Here is a 16,491-nt window from a genome sequence, read left to right as displayed (position 1 = left end):
GTAGTTCTGTGGAGGGAGCTGCAGGTTCACATGGGAGTGGAATAGCAGAGAGAAAGAGAGAACAGAAAGAGGAAAACAGTGCAGGCAGTGCATAACAGAGGGGTGACACGGTGGTGCAGTGGTTAGCACTGCTGCCTTGCAGTGCCAGGGACCTGGGTTTGATTCCCGCCTTGGGTCACTGTCTGTGTGGGGTTTGCACGTTCTCCCCATGTCTGCGTGGGTTTCCTCTGGGTGCTCTGGTTTCCTCCCACAGTCCTAAGGTGTGCGGCTTAGGTGGATTGGCCATGCTAAATTGCCCCTGAGTGTCAGGGGGACTAGCTAGGGTAAATACATGGGGTTATGGGGATACGGCCTGGGTGGGATTGCGGTCGGTGCAGACCTGATGGGCCGAATGACCTCCTTCTGCATGATAGGATTCTATGATTCTATGAAAAGAGCAGAATTGAGAGCAATAGTGGGCAGTGGGTTGGGGGGAAGGGACAGGATTGCAGAAGGCACTAGCCGCATCAATATATCTACAGCAATACATGAGTAACCTAGGCTAGTGAGTGGGCTGCATGAGTGGCCCTCCTTTATCTTAGTGGGCCGCAAGATTGAAATCAGGCTTGTTTACTAACCATGACACAATGAATAAGATTAAATACATTTAACACACGCCAAATATTTCATAAAGAGTTGTAGAAAATGCTTAATCATTGATATATTAATAGAATTATCATCAACTTCAAATGGAACAAACAAAATAATGTTTACACTTTGGACACGGAGGGGGCGCATGGCTCTTACAGTCAATGTTCTGTGCAATCAGCACGCACCTCACTTCACTTGCCCTTTGCGAGTGTATCGGTCTTTTCAGTTTTTCAGAAAAAATGACATGGATGGAAATCAACGGAATGTAGCAATTCTGTGTGTGGGCAACAGTCAACAAAATGTCTCATGGGGAACACTTAACCCAAATAGATTGCATGTGGCCCCCAGGCTGCAGGTTGCCCATTACTGATCTACAGACACAGTGTGAGCTTCTGTTCTTTTTATTCATTCATGGTCTGGCAAGGCCAATATTTTTCTTAGAGGAGATGGTGGTAAAACTATTGAACTATTACAGTCCATGTGGCACAGTGGCACCCATAGTGTTGTTAGGGAGGGAGTAAGAGAATTTGAACCCAGTGACACTGTTTCCTGTCTGCTCATCAGTTTTCTAACCATCTCGATACATTACCCGCAATCCCAATCGCTTTAATTTTACACATTAAGCTCTTATGTGGGACTTTGTCGGAAGCCTTCTGAAAGTCCAAATTAACCACATAATCTGGCTCCCCCTCATTAAGTCTACTGGTTGCATCCTCGAAGAATCCCAGTGGATCCCGAGGAATATGGATCTGACTATGTCAATAAAATTCACTTTACACCAAGTCAAACAAAATAATTTGAAGAAAGGATGGTCGAACTCCATAAGAACTAAAGGGGCATCACACCAGGAGAAACAGAAATGAACTTTCTGGAAGCATGATTTCCCTTTCATAAATCCATGCTGACTCTGTTGGATTCTACCACTGTTTTTCAAAAGCTCTGCTATAAAGTCTTCCATAATGGAATCTAGAATTTTCTCCACGACCGGCGTCAGGCTAACTCGTCGATAATTCCCTTTTTCTCTCTACTTCCCTTTTTAAATAGTGCGATTACATTAGCTACCCTGTAATTTGTAGGAACTGTTCCAGAGGCTATAGAATCTTGGAAGATGACCACCAGTGCATCCACTATTGCTCTTTAGTGTCCCAAGATGTGTAGGTTAGGGGGATTAGCGGGTTGAATGCACGGGGTTACAGAGATAGGGCGGGGGGTGGGCTTGGGTGAGATGCTCCATTGGAAGTCATAGAATCATCGAATACCTACAGTACAGAAGGAGGCCATTCGGCCCATCAAGTCTGCACTGACCACAATCCCACACAGGCCCTATTCCCGTAACCCCACATATTTACCCTACTAATTCCAGTGACACTTGAGTCAATTTACAAAGAACAAAGAACAAAGAACAATACAGCACAGGAACAGGCCCTTCGGCCCTCCAAGCCCGCGCCGCTCCCCGGTCCAGGATTGAATCCTGAATCCAGGATCCCCGCCCAATTTTCCAGCCTATCTACATACTAATATCCTATCCACCGAGCTGTCCCAAACAGCCAAGATGCTTTGTTCATCACAACCTATTAACTCACCCCTACCCCCCCATTCCAGACCATGTGATCTCCAGGGAGAGGCGAAAACCCAGAGTGAAAACCCCAGGGCCAATATGGGGAAAATAAAATCTGGGAAATTCCTCTCCGACCCCCTGAGGCGATCGAAACGAGTCCAGGAGATCACACTGGCCCTGATCGGAAAATGCTTCCCAACCCTATTCATTTCCACTTCCACGAACACCATATGAATTCCCTGCCCCCGAGACAGGTTCCCAACTATCCGCAGTCTCGCTCTGTACTGGCACCAGCAAGATGATCATAGAATGAAGCCTTGAAATGAGAAACAAAGAACAATTAGCCCGCGCCGCTTCCTGGTCCAAACTAGACCACTCTTTTGTATCCCTCCATTCCCATTCCGTTCATATAGCTGTCTAGATAAGTCTTAAACGTTCCCAGTGTGTCCGCCTCCACCACCTTGCCCGGCAACCCATTCCAGGCCCCCACGACCCTCTGTGTAAAATATGTCCTTCTGATATCTGTGTTAAACCTCCCCCCCTTCACCTTGAACCTATGACCCCTCGTGAACGTCACCACCGACCCGGGGAAAAGCTTCCCACCGTTCACCCTATGTATGCCTTTCATAATTTTATACACCTCTATTAAGTCTCCCCTCATCCTCCGTCTTTCCAAGGAGAACAACCCCAGTTTCCCCAATCTCTCCTCATAACCAAGCCCCTCCATACCAGGCAACATCCTGGTAAACCTCCTCTGTACTCTCTCCAAAGCCTCCACGTCCTTCTGGTAGTGTGGCGACCAGAACTGGACGCAGTATTCCAAATGCGGCCGAACCAACGTTCTATACATCTGCAACATCAGACCCCAACTTTTATACTCTATGCCCCGTCCTATAAAGGCAAGCATGCCATATGCCTTCTTCACCACCTTCTCCACCTGTGACGTCACCTTCAAAGATCTGTGGACTTGCACACCCAGGTCCCTCTGCGTCTCTACACCCTTTATGGTTCTTCCATTTATCGTGTAGCTCCTCCCTACATTATTCCCACCAAAATGCATCACTTCGCATTTATAAATTTAGTGTGGCCAATCAACCTAACCCGCATATCTTTGGACTGTGGGAGGAAACCGGAAGAAACCCATGCAGACAAGGGGGGAATGTGCAAACTCCACACAGTCACCCGAGTCCATGGTGCTGTGAGGCAACAGTGCTAACCACTGTGCCACCGTGCTGCCCCAGTCAGTGCAGACTCAATGGGCCAAATGGCCTCCTTCTGCACTATAGGGAATCTATGATTCTACTTTGGCAGCAGCTCCTAAAACTGCAACCTCTACCACATAGAAGGTTCAGTGCAGCAGATGCATGGGAACACCACCACTTCAAGTTCTGCACCATCCTTAGCTCAAACTATGTTATTGTTCCATCAGTGTCATTGGGTTCAAGGAGGATGCAGAGATGCTTCAGTGTGACTTGGACAAGCTGAGTGAGTGGGCAAATACATGACAGATGCAATATAAAGTGGATAAATGTGAGATTATTCACTTTGGTAGCAAAAATTAGGACAAATTATTATCTGAATGACTATAAATTAAGAAAGGGAATGTGCAACAAGATGTTGGTGTCCTACTACACTAGTTGCTGAAGGTAAGCATATAGGTGCAGCAGGTGGTAAAGAAGGCAAATGGTATGTTGCCTTTCATGGTGAGAGGATTTGAATACAAGAGCAGTGGTGTCTTGCTGTAATTATACAGGACCTTGGTGAAGCTACACCTGGAATATTATGTGCAATTATGGTCTCCTTATCTGAGGAAGGATGTTCTTGCTATAAAGGGAGTACCGAGAAGGTTTACCAGACTGATTCCTGAGATGGCAGGACTGATGTATGAGGAGAGATTGTGTAGGCTAGGACTATATTCACTGGAGTTTAGAAGAATGACGGGGGTCTCATAGAGAGCTATAAAATTCTAACAGGACTATACAGAGTAGATGCAGGAAGGATGTTCCCGATGGTGGGGATGTCCATAACCACGGGTTATAGTCATAGGATACGGGGTAAACCTTTTAGGACAGAATTGAGGAGAAATTTCTTCACTCAGAGAGTAGTAAGCCTGTGGAATTTGCTTCCACAGTAAGCAGTTGAGGTCAAAACATTGTATGTTTTCAAGAAGGAGTTAGATATAGCGCTTGGGGCAAAGGGGATCACAGGATATGGAAGGAAAGTGGGATCAGGCTATTGAGTTGGATGATCAGCCATGATCATAATGAATGGTGGAGCGGGCTCAATAAGGCCGAATGGCCACCTCCTGCTCCTATTTTCTACGTTTTTACTGATGGAATAGATGTAGATGGTTGTGTCCAGGACACAACCCTGAGCAACTTCTGCAAAAATGTCCTGAGACTGAGATGATTGGACTTGAACAATGACAGCCAGCTTCGTTTGTGCTCGGTATAACTCCAACCAGATTCCCCCTGATTCCCATTTGACTTTAATTCTGCTAGGGCTCCTTGATGCCACACTCAATCAAATGCTGTCTTGGTGTCAAGGGCAGTCACTCTTACACCATCCTTGACATTTAGCTTGTTTGTCCAAGTTTGTACCAAGGCTTAAATGAGGTCTGGAGCAGAGTGGCCCTGGCAGAACCTAAACTAAGCATTGATGAGCAGGTGAATACAATGACAAGTTCCACTACTTTGCTGACAATTGAGAGTAGATTGATAGGGCAGTGAGTTAACTTTTTCCTGCCTTTCGTGGACAAGCCATACCTGGACAATTTTCTACTCTGTTAGCCACATGTTGAAGTTATATTAAAACTACCTGGCAGCTAGGTGGAGCACAGTTTTCACTACTTCAGCCAGGATGTTGTTGGGGCCCATAGTCTTTGCTTTACTCAGTGTGCTCTGCCGTTTCTTGATACCAATTAAGTGAATTGATTTGCCTGAAGATTGACGTTTGTGATGCCGGGGATCTGAGATGGATAATCCACTTGGCATTTCAGGTTGAAGGTGGTTGCAAGTGCGTCAATCTTGACTTTTGTGCTGATTTTCCTGCTCCTGTTAGATTTTTAATTGTCCATCACTCACAATTGTGGCACAATGGCACAGTGGTTAGCACTGCTGCTCTGCAGCACCAGGGACCCAGGTTTGATTCCTGGCTTGGGTCACTGTCTGTGTGGAGTTTGCACATTTTCCCCATGTCTGCATGGGTTTCCTCCGGGTCCTCCAGTTTCCTCCCACAGTCCAAAGGGTGTGCTGGTTAGGTGCATTGGCCATGCTAAATTGTCCCTCAATGTACCCGAACCGGCGCCGGAGTGTGACAACTAGGGGATTTTCACAGTAACTTCATTGCAGTGATAATGGAAGCCTGCTTGTGACAATAATAAATGATAATAATAATAACTGAATGTATCAGGACATATAGAGTTCTGATTTGATCTATTCACTGTGGGATCACATCTTTCTATCTAAAGCATGAGGATTCCTCTATTTAGCATGCTTTTAGTTCTGTCTCTGGTTAGCACCTTACTTTTAGGTATTCTTGGTGCTGGTCCTAATGGAACCAGAGTTGGTCCCCTGGGTTGACAGTAATGATCGAGTGAGGGATATGCCAGGCCATGTGGCTGCAGGGTGAAGTGTGATGTAATTCTGCCGGACCTGATAAGCCACAGCTCCTCAGTGGTGTCCAGATTTGTGCACTCAGATCTGTTCTGAATTTATTCCATAATGAAAAATAGTCGTGTCACATACACAGTGGAGAAGGTGGGGAAGTGTTGCAATTTATTAAATTTTACAGGGCTTTATAAAAAAGAAAGCTCAAGCATCATTTTGTTGAACACCACATGAGATACCTTTGGTAAATTACAATTGCTTAACATTGCCCTTCTAACCAGTGCTACCGAGTGCATCCCAGGTGGCTTCAGCATGGGGAAAGACAGGTTGCACAGATCTTTGCTCTGATTGCAGGGACGCTGTTGACCTATGCCCTCCATGTTATGGAGTCTTTAAAGGCTCCGCCAAAGATTGTTCTTCCTGCATTTGTGCAGACCCATTCATCATAAGGGACAACACTTCGACTACTGGATGAAGGGAGTCTAACAGTTGAGAATTGGAAAGTCCTCAAGTGGAGTTCTCCACTTTCCTGTCCACTTCCACCATCACCCCTCTCCAGGCAATTCATTCCCACCACTTTGCTGGGAGCAGTTTGTTGTAGGTCATTGGTGTAATGTAAAGCAATGGATAAGATATTTGCCATACTGTTTAAAGTGACAGGCATCATATACATTGTGGTGGACCTCAGTTGTGCCTTTGTCCTATATGGACCACCGTTGTGTGTGTTTGTCATACCTGGACACATCCCCTTCCAGTTTGGTTCCTCCCCTCAGCACCTAGTATAAAGGTGGCTGTCTCCTCCCCCTTGTTCAGTCCAGGTCGGTTAATTGTTGGGATCTACTCCTGATTCTGTTGTGAATAAAAGCCTACACTTATATTGGCATATCGGTAGTCTTTCGCCTTATTGATAGCGCATCATACATGACTATGGCTATAGCCTTCAAAAACCTATTTGAGACCTGGGCTTGAAGGTTCATGGCAGACATTCTCACAATTATAAGCAGCATCAATCCTGTGTTGTGCAGTGTGTGTTTGGCATTTCCTCACAAAGTTGCTGATACATTTCTTGCAGTCTCTTTCTCAACGATGGCCCCTGGGGTTGAATATCAGTGTCCAATTGAGCAGAGAATGGTGAGAATTGCATTACATGATGCAGATTCTCCAAAGTCGCTGTGTTCTGGCTTGTACTTATTTGTGAGATGTCACTCACCAAGTAATGACACAAACTAGCTCCCGAATTGGACAGCGTATTTCTGCTCATGCATGGTTGTCCACTCGAGCAGGGCGCTCCCTCAGATGGAATGAGTTCCTCTGAGGAATCATCCTCGTGCAACTCTGCCAACTCTTGCTGTACTCATGAAGGATCAGTAAGATGGAAAGACAGATACATTTTGGTTGTGGAAAAGTTAGGATGCAGTCAGTCACTGTACTTAGTCTTCTCATGGTTCAGACATTATTGAAGTAAAAACAAGAAGTGTTTCTGAGATATTTTTAATTCTGTCACAAGGAATCTGTGAATTCCCAGTTTCTCCGATTATCAGGAACACAGAGGTGCTACTTATCTCCATGACTTCCTCTTGTGCATCTGTCAGTTGTCACAATTTGTGACAAGCGAACTCCAGTCCAAACCTTTATATTTTACACTCTTTTCTCTTATGACTATGTGATGGTCATACATTCACCTGATAAATGCAGTGCATTAAGACAGAAGCATCATGTTGCACAAGGATTTGAGTGCATGGGTGACTAAGTAAGGATGTGAAGAAGTGCATAAAAGGTTAACCACGAATGTTCTTGAAAATTAAATGGTTGCAAATGTGATGCAGTGCGCTCGTAAGACAGAGTGAAAGTTAGGTGGTTGTATTCCACAGGATGTAGAATCATAGAGTCTCTACAGTGTAAAAGGAGGCTATTTGGTCCATTGTGCCTGCACTGACAACAATCTCACACAGACCTTATCCCTGTAACTCCACATATTTACTCTGCTAGTCCCCCTGACACGAAGGCACAATTAAGCATCGCCAATCAACCTAACCCGCACATCTTTGAAGTATGGAAGGAAACCGGAGCACCCAGAGGAAACCCACGCAGACATGGGGTGAGTGTGCAAAATGCACACATACAGTGACCCAAGAGTGGAATTGAACCCGGGTTCCTGGTGCTGTGAGGCAGCAGTGCTAACCACTGTGTCTGTCAAGTAGGAACTGTATTCACCTTTCCAGATCTGGTTATACCTTTGAGGAATGGGATACAACACGCATGCTGCACACCTCCTCATCCACCTTCAACCACATCATATTCACTCAAGAAAAACATTGTCAAATCTCGCGGGTCTCATTCCTTCTCCTGAATTAATCTTGGATAACTCACCAACTCCTTGCAAAACCTCCTCATTCCTCCAAATTGATTTTCTCTTTGGCTTTTTAAATAATGCAGTTTACATCGTGCCATAAGGGTGCCAATTATACTGACTTCTACACTTCAGAGAAGAGGAACTTGAAGCAAAGTGATAATTAGGCAGAAATGTTGAAACTGAACATTTTGACGTGGTGAATTGTCATTTTGATTCCACATGCGTAATTCCACCTCATTCTCAATTTTCTTCCTTCACCCCACCCATCCTTACCTGGAACACCGAGGATGTTCGTCTGGTCAGGGAAAACGAGGAGGTGATAGATAGGAGTTATAGGCAGGTGGTCACACCGGGGCCACAAGAAGCAGGCAAGTAGGTCATAGTCAGGAAAGGGAAAAGTCAGGTGGTAGAGAGTACCCCAGTGGTTGTGCCCCTTAAAAATAAGTACTCTTGTTTGAGTACTGTTGGGGTGGACAGCTCACCTGGTGGAAGCAGCAGTGGTCGTGCCTACGGCGTGGAGTCCGGCCTTATAGCACAGAAGGGTAAGGAAAGGAGGGGGAGGGCAGTGGTGATAGGGGACTCTTCAGTGAGGGGGTCAGACAGACGTTTTTGTGGAGGAAGTCGAGAAACGCGGATGGTGGTTTGCCTCCCTGGTGCCAGGATCAGGGATGTTTCTGACCGTATCCAAGAAATCCTGAAGTGGGAGGGAGAGGAGCCAGAGGTCGTGGTGCATACTGGTACCACTGACATAGGCAGGAAAGGGGAAGGGGTTATGAAAGGAGAATATAGGAAGTTAGGTCGGGAGTTAAGAAGAAGGAACGCAAAGGTAGTAATCTCGGGATTGCTGCCTGTGCCACGAGACAGTGAGGGAAGGAACGGTATAAGGTGGAGGATAAATACGTGGCTGAGGGATTGGAGCAGGGGTCAGGGATTCAGGTTCCTGGATCATTGGGACCTCTTTAGGGGCAGGTGCGACCTGTACAAAAAGGACGGGTTTCACTTAAATCCCAGGGGGACCAATATCCTGGTGGGAAGGTTTGCTAAGGCTACTGGGGAGTGTTTAAACTAGAATGGTTGGGGGGTGGGAATCAAAATGAGGTGACTGGGAGAGAGGAGGTTAGCTTAAAAATAAAAGGGGCTTGTAGACAGTGTGGGAGGGAGGATACGCAGGTGACGGAGAAGGGGAGCGCTCAGACCGAAGGGTTGAGATGTGTTTATTTTAACGCAAGGAGTGTAGTGAACAAAATGGATGAGCTTAGAGCGTGGATCACTACTTGGAAGTGTGATGTGGTGGCCATTACAGAGACTTGGTTATCTCCAGGACAGGACTGGATACTTCAAGTGCCGGGTTTCAGCTGTTTCAGGAGGGACAGGGAAGGAGGCAAAAGAGGTGGGGGAGTGGCACTGTTGATCAGGGATAGTGTAACGGCTGTAGAAAAGATGGATGCCACAGAGGGATTGTCTACAGAATCTGTGTGTGTGGAGGTTCGCAACAGGAAGAGGCCAATAACTTTACTGGGTGTTTTCTATAGGCCGCCCAATAGTAGCAGGGATGTGGAGGAGCAGATTGGGAAGCAGATCCTGGAAAGATGTGATAATAACAGAGTGGTCGTGATGGGAGATTTTAATTTCCCAAATATCGATTGGAATATCCCTAGGGTAAAGGGTTTAGATGGGGAGGAGTTTGTTAGGTGTGTTCAGGAGGGCTTCCTGACACAGTATGTGGATAAGCCTACAAGAGGAGAGGCTGTACTTGATTTGGTATTAGGGAATGAACCTGGGCAGGTGTCAGATCTCTCAGTGGGAGAGCATTTTGGGGATAGTGATCATAACTCTATCTTCTTTACATTAGCATTGGAGAGAGATAGGATCAGTCAAGCTAGGAAAGTGTTTATTTGGAGTAAGGGCAATTATGAGGCTATTAGGCAGGAAATTAGAGGCATAAATTGGAAGGAAGTTTTCTCAGGGAAATGTACAGAAGAAATGTGGCAAATTTTCAAGGAAAATTTGTCTGGAGCTCTGCACAGCAACCTTCCAATGAGACAGGGGAGTTATGGTAGGTTACAGGAACCATGGTGCACGAAAGCTGTAACGAATTTAGTCAAGAAGAAAAGAAAAGCCTACAAAAGGTTCAGGGAGCTGGGTAATGTTAGAAATCTAGAAGAGTATACGACTAGTAGGAAGGAATTTAAGAGGGAAATTAGAAGAGCAAGAAGGGGTCATGAGAAGGCCTTGGCAGACAGGATAAAGGAAAACCCCAAGGCATTCTACAAGTATGTTAAGAGCAAGAGGATAAGATGTGAAGGAGTAGGACCTATCAAATGTGACGGTGGGAAAGTCTGTATAGAACCGGTAGAAATGGCAGAGGTACTCAATAAATACTTTGCTTCAGTATTCACAGTGGAAAAGGATCTTGGTAGTTGCAGTGCAGACTTGCAGTGGACTGAGAAGATTGAGCATGTGGACATTAGGAAAGAGGATGTGTTGGAGCTTTTGAGAAGCATCAAGTTAGATAAATCGCCGGGACCAGATGGGATGTACCCCAGGTTACTGTGGGAGGCGAGGGAAGAGATTGCTGAGCCTCTGGCGATGATCTTTGCGTCATCAATGGAGACGGGAGAGGTTCCGGAGGATTGGAGGATTGCGGATGTGGTTCCGTTATTCAAGAAAGGGAGAAGAGATAGCCCGGGAAATTATAGACCGGTGAGTCTAACCTCAGTGGTTGGTAAGTTGATGGAGAAGATCCTGAGAGGCAGGATTTATGAACATCTGGAGAGGAATAGTATGATCAGAAATAGCCAGCATGGCTTTGTCCGAGGCAGATCATGCCTTACGAGTCTGATTGAGTTTTTTGAAGATGTAACTAGACACATAGACGAGGGAAAAGCGTTAGATGTAGTTTATATGGATTTCAGCAAGGCGTTTGATAAGGTGCCCCATGCAAGGCTTATTGAGAAAGTGAAGGGGCATGGGATACAAGGGGACATTGCTTTGTGGATTCAGAACTGGCTTGCCCACAGAAGGCAAAGCGTGGCTGTCGATGGGTCTTTTTCAGCATGGAGGTCGGTCACCAGTGGAGTGCCCAAGGGATCTGTTCTGGGACCCTTGCTCTTTGTGATTTTTATAAATGACCTGGATGAGGAAGTGGAAGGATGAGTTGGCAAGTTTGCTGATGACACAAAGGTTGGTGGTGTTATGGATAGTGTAGAGGGATGTCAGCAGTTGCAACGAGACATAGATAAGATGCAAGACTGGGCGGAGAAGTGGCAGATGGACTTCAACCCAGATAAGTGTGTGGTGGTTCATTTTGGCAGGTCGAATAGGATGAAAGAATATAATATTAAGGGTAAGACGCTTGGCAGTGTGGAAGATCAGAAGGATCTTGGGGTCCGGGTTCATAGGACGCTCAAAGCAGCGTCGCAGGTGGAGGCTGTGGTTTCGAAGGCGAATGGAATACTGGCCTTCATCAATAGAGGAATTGAGTTTAGAAATCGGGAGATAATGCTGCAGCTGTCTTCGACCCTGGTCAGACCCCACCTGGAGTACTGTGCCCCGTTCTGGTCGCCTCATTACAGAAAGGATGTGGAAGCCATAGAAAGGGTGCAGAGGAGATTTACAAGGATGTTGCCTGGATTAGGTGGCATGCCTTATGAGGATAGGTTGAGAGAGCTAGGTCTTTTCTCCTTGGAGAGGCGAAGGATGAGGGGTGATCTGATAGAGGTGTATAAGATGTTGAGGGGTATTGATAGAGTGGATTCTCAGAGGCTTTTACCCAGGGCTGAAATGGTTGACACAAGAGGTCACAGGTTTTGGATGCTGGGGAGTAGGTACATAGGAGATGTTAGAAATCATAGAAACTCTACAGTGCAGAAGGAGGCCATTCGGCCCATCGAGTCTGCACTGACCACAATCCCACCCAGGCCCTACCCCCACATATTTACCCGTTAATCCCTCTAACCTGCCCATCTCAGGGCTCTAAGGGGCAATTTTTAACCTGGCCAATCAACCTAACCCGCACATCTTTGGACTGTTAGGGGTAAGTTTTTCACTCAGAGGGTGGTGGGGCTTCTTCACGCAGAGAGTGGTGGGAGTGTGGAATGAGCTGCTGGATAAAGTGGTAAATGCGGGGTCACTTTTAACATTTAAGAAAACCTTGGACGGGTTCATGGATGAGAGGGGTGTGGAGGGATATGGTCCAAGTGCAGGTCAGTGGGACTAGGCAAAAAATGGTTCGGCACAGACAAGAAGGGCCAAAAGACCTGTTTCTGAGCTGTAATTTTCTATGGTTCTATGGGTGCGTGGAATTGGCTGCCGGTAGTGGTGGTGGAGGCGGATTCGATAGGGGGTCTTTTAAGAGACTTTTGGATAAGTTCATGGAAGTTAGTAAGATAGAGGGTTATAGGTAAGCCTAGTAGGTAGGGACATGTTCGGCGCAACTTGTGAGCCGAAGGGCCTGTTTGTGCTGTAGCCTTTCTATGTTCTATGTTCTAACCTGACTTTTGCATTATGATCTAGCCCATTGTATTTGTTTCCCTTTTTTTAAAGATCCTCATCTCATTTTCATGGATGCTTCAATTGACATCTTGGCCAAGATTTTCACCAAGTCAGAATAATGGTACGGGTAGCTTGCCCTCAAGAAGCATTCCTGCCCTTGCCAGCTCCATGGCATGGTGGGCAATTTGAACCCCCTGCAGTTTTAGTGAAGGAGGACCCTTTTATGAGTGGATGCAGTTCACGATCTCTCAGAGAAGACATGAACCATGGGGGCTCCCAATCCTAAGTGGGGAACAAAAACAATACAGTTGACCTGCTCCTGGAATTCTTTCATTGACAAGCTTTGAAATGCAGAATAAACTTTCAGTTTCAATAGATAGCTATCATATTGCAAGTCACATAGTCACATAGTTTTTACTGCAGTCATTGGGATATCTCGCGTCATAATTTGAAGTGATTTAAATGCTCAGTATCCTTTCAGAATGAAAATAAAAATGTTCAGCAGTTTTCACTTTGAGAAAAAAGCTCCCTCCTGCTCCTGGACTGTTTTGATTGATAGGACATCTGGTGTCATTGAGTCATAGAGGTTTATAGCAGGGAAACAGGCCCTTCGGCCCAACTTGTCCATGCTGCCCTTATTTTTTTTTAAACCCCGAAGCTAATCCCAATTGCCCGCATTTGGCCCATATCCCTCTATATCCATCGTACACATGTGGCTATCTAATGCTTTTTAAAAGATAAAATTGTACCCGCCTCTACTACTACCTCTGGCAGCTTGTTCCAGACAATCACCACCCTCTGTGTGAAAAGATTGCCCCTCTGGACACTTTTGTATCTCTCCCCTCTCACCTTAAACCTATGCCCTCTAGTTTTAGACTCCCCTACCTTTGTGAAAAGATATTGACTATCTACCTTGCCTATGCCCCTCATTATTTTATAGATCTCTATAAGGTCACCCCTCAGCCTCCTAGTCCCAGTCTATTCAGCCTCTCCTTATAACTCAATCCATCAAGTCCCGGTAGCATCCTAATAAATCTTTTCTGCACTCTTTCTAGTTTAATAATATCCTTTCTATAATAGGGTGACCAGAATTGCACACAGTATTCCAAGTGTGGCCTTACCAATGTCTTGTACAACTTCAACAAGATGTCCCAACCCTGTAGCATGGGAAAATCAACCATCTGACTTTTCCATTTTAATAGACTCCATTACTCACATTTCCCATGGTTTGTTATTATAACTGAGCCCCTTATGAATATTTACCTGAGTTTCAACAGGGCCAGAGCCATTTATCTTAGCAGGGGTCAATTTTCATATTCTTCTCACAGTGTTTGGAGCTTATTAAAGGATTATTTGTTTTTGATGTGATTAGTGAAATAGATGCATGTTCAATTTTACAAGATTGACCACTTAGGTAGAGTCATAGAGTCAGAGAGGTTTACAGCATGGAAACAAGCCCTTCGGCCCAACTTGTCCATGCCGCCCTTGTTTTTTTAAAACCTGAGGCGCGTCTGATAAATAAACAAGGCTGATGTTGCCAGGAACAGAAGGCTTTTATTCGCTAAAAAGGAACAATGTGAAACAGACAATAAACAGAACAATACTGGGCATGAGGATCTCCTGACTGAGGCCGGAGGGGGAGGGCTGCAGCCTTTATACTCTGAGGGCGGAGCCTCCAGTTAAAGGTGCAGCCGAATTAAAGGTGTCAGGGAGTGTCTCATATATGAACAGTAGTGGCAACAATATATACAGCTCAACCCCCTGTTTAAAAAAAGTTCGTCAGGGCGAGGTGGTACAGTAGTGGTTCATACTTTCATAAGTTCAGACGGTCCGGTGGGCGGGTAGTCCGCTGCTACTGCCGTAGTGTGGGTTGGGGTGCTGTTTCGGGGGGCTGTGGTGACGATCCCGAGTCTGGTCTGATGACGTCCGCAGTCTCCGCAGTTCCTTCTCGTCGTTGGGTACGAGGAGGGTGCTCCTGGGTCTCAGGCGTGCCGTACACAGGGGCTGGATTAGCACAGTGCCGCGCAGGAGCGTCAGGATGGAATGGTGTGTCAGGGTGGGCATCGGGGGTGAGGGGCGAGGAGCCGTAGGGTGCGGTACCAGCGGGGGCCAAATCCCGAATGGAAACCGTATCCTCCCGCCCATCGGGGAACGCCACATAGGCGTACTGGGGATTTGTGTGGAGGAGACGGACCGGCTCGACCAGTGGATCCGCCTTATGGGTCCGCACGTGCTTCTGGAGCAGGACAGGCCCGGGGGTCGTCAGCCATGACGGTAGCGAGGTTCCCGAGGAGGACTTCCTGGGGAAGACAAACATGCGTTCGTGAGGGGTAGCGTTCGTGGCAGTACACAACAAGGAAGGAATGGAGTGCAGGGCGTCGGGGAGGACTTCTTGCCAACGGGAGACTGGAAGGCCCTTAGACCGTAAAGTAAGCAAAACGGCCTTCCAGATGGTGGTGTTCTCTCGCTCCACTTGCCCGTTTCCCCTGGGGTTATAGCTGGTAGTCCTACTCGAGGCTATGCCCTTGGAAAGTAGGTACTGCCGCAGCTCGTCACTCATGAAAGAGGACACCCGGTCGCTATGAATATAGCTGGGAAACCCGAACAAGGTGAAAAGGCTATGCAGGGCGTTAATGGCGGAGGTCATGTCTGGGCAGGGAATAGCAAAAGGGAACCGCGAATACTCATCTATGATGTTGAGAAAATAAATATTGCGGTTGTTGGAGGGAAGTGGCCCCTTGAAATCGACACTGAGGTGTTCAAAGGGGCGGGTAGCTTTGATGAGCTGTGCTCTGTCCGGCCGATAGAAGTGCGGTTTGCACTCCGCGCACACCTGGCAATGCCTGGTGACGGACCTGACTTCGTCAATGGAGAAGGGCAGATTCCGGGCCTTGACGAAGTGAAAGAACCGAGTGACACTGGGATGGCAGAGATCGTTATGGAGCGTCTGCAGCCGGTCCAGGTTCACGCTGGCACAGGTCCCTCGAGACAGAGCATCTGGGGGTTCATTGAGTTTCCCCGGGCGGTATAAGATATCGTAGTTGTAGGTGGAGAGTTCGATCCTCCACCTCAATATCTTATCATTCTTAATCTTGCCTCATTGCTCATTGCTGAACATGAAGGCAACGTAAGAAGGGTGAACCGTTTGCCCGCTAGATAGTGGCGCCAGTGTCACACGGCCTCTACGATGGCCTGCGCCTCTTTTTCGACTGAGGAGTGTCGAAGTTCAGGACCCTGGAGGGTACGCGAGAAGAAGGCCACGGGTCTGCCCGCCTGATTAAGAGTGGCGGCGAGGGCAAAATCAGACGCATCGCTCTCCACTTGGAAGGGGATGGATTCATCCACTGCGTGCATGGTGGCCTTCATAATATCAGCTTTGATGCGGTCATAAGCCAGTCGGGCTTCCGCCGCGAGAGGGAAGGATGTCGATTTCATAAGCGGACGGGCCTTGTCCACGTACTGAGGGACCCACTGGGCATAGTAGGAAAAGAAGCCCAGGCATCTCCTCAGCGCTTTAAGGGTGGTGGGGAGGGGAAGTTCTAAAAGGGTCGGGGCCAATGATCCCATTCTCCACGACACAACCAAGGATGGCGAGCCTGCGTGTGCTGAATACGCACTTCTCCTTGTTGTAGGTCAGATTGAGAAGTGCCGCCGTGTGGAAGAATTTTTGGAGATTAGCACGTGGTCCTGCTGATCGTGGCCGCAGATGGTGACGTTATTCAGGTACGGGAAGGTAGCCCGTAGCCCGTTCTGGTCCACCATTCGGTCCATCTCACGCTGGAAGACCGAGACCCCGTGAGTGATGCCGAAAGGGACCCGTAGGAAGTGATAGAGCCAGCCAGCGGCCT

This window comes from Mustelus asterias, chromosome 15 (assembly GCF_964213995.1).
Source record: "Mustelus asterias chromosome 15, sMusAst1.hap1.1, whole genome shotgun sequence".
NCBI classification, from domain to species: Eukaryota; Metazoa; Chordata; class Chondrichthyes; order Carcharhiniformes; family Triakidae; genus Mustelus; species Mustelus asterias.
This window is presented reverse-complemented; position numbering follows the sequence as displayed.